Source organism: Limulus polyphemus, unplaced genomic scaffold (assembly GCF_000517525.1).
Source record: "Limulus polyphemus unplaced genomic scaffold, Limulus_polyphemus-2.1.2 Scaffold3970, whole genome shotgun sequence".
Lineage (NCBI taxonomy): Eukaryota > Metazoa > Arthropoda > Merostomata > Xiphosura > Limulidae > Limulus > Limulus polyphemus.
The window spans coordinates 52,340-53,235 of NW_013669580.1; positions in this window are offsets into that span (position 1 = coordinate 52,340).

The window sequence follows — 896 nt, forward strand, 5'->3', positions numbered from 1 at the left end:
CCCCAATAATTTATAGAATTTGTTAGATGATAGATCTATCATCTATGCATTAGTTTAATACATGTTTCAATGAAAAATTCCCGCTTCATATGCTGGATATATTGACATTTTCAGCATATTTATTGGTTATAGGTCTGAACTTAACTTTATTAATTTTCTTCATGTCTTTGACCCTTCTTTAAAATTCACCAGACATATTTCTACTAGCCGCCTGCCATTTCTTAACATAAACATTATTGTTGAAATGAAACACTGGTCACTACTGTTTGTTATAAGCATACGGACTATTTCTTATTTACGTTTAGATTCGTCTCATACCTTTGCCACTCTACGTTCAGTCCATTACTCACAGTTGTTGCATTTGTAGTGACGATGATAATTTCATCTATAAGTTTGAAAAAATGACTGACTTCTTTTCCTATCAGGACTATTCTAAATGAAACTTACGAAAGGCTTTCTATAAAGCTAGTCTTAAACATCGTAAAAATACTCTTGAGACATTGTCACAAAAATTGGAACATGATAAGCTTACTTCAACTATTCATTATTGCCCAAAGTCACTGTCAGCCTGAGAGAACATAATAAGCTTACTTCAACTATTCATTATTGTCCCAAGTCACTGTCAGCCTGAGAGGACATAATAAGCTTACTTCAACTATTCATTATTGTCCCAAGTCACTGTCAGCCTGAGAGGACATAATAAGCTTACTTCAACTATTCATTATAGCCCCAAGTCACTGTCAGCCTGAGAGGACATAATAAGCTTACCTCAACTAATCGTTATCGCCCAAAGTCACTGTCAGCCTGAGATGACATAATAAGCTTACTTCAGCTATTCATTATTGCCCCAAGTCACTGTCAGCCTGTGAGGACATAATAAGCTTACTTCAACTATT